The sequence below is a fragment of the Nematolebias whitei genome, chromosome 3 (assembly GCF_014905685.2).
Source record: "Nematolebias whitei isolate Nwh7 chromosome 3, NemWhi1, whole genome shotgun sequence".
NCBI lineage: Eukaryota > Metazoa > Chordata > Actinopteri > Cyprinodontiformes > Rivulidae > Nematolebias > Nematolebias whitei.
This window is the reverse complement of record NC_056500.1, coordinates 53,084,431-53,084,661: the sequence shown is the minus strand read 5'-3', so window position 1 is coordinate 53,084,661 and position 231 is coordinate 53,084,431.

Sequence of the window (231 nt, the reverse complement as noted above, 5' to 3'; positions counted from 1 at the left end):
AGGAAACTGGTTCAGTGTTTGTTTCAGTACCAGCAACGAAAGTTGCAGGATACTGGTTCTGTGTTTGTTTCAATACCAGCAACAAAAGTTGCAGGCAACTATGGGTCAGCTGAGATTTTCTTCAGGAGTCTGTGGCCTTCCCAGGTCTTACAGAGCCTGTGAAAGAAACAGAAATGTAATGTTCACCCTCCATGCTCGCCCCTCTGACAGTGTTGTGTTTCACACCGTGAG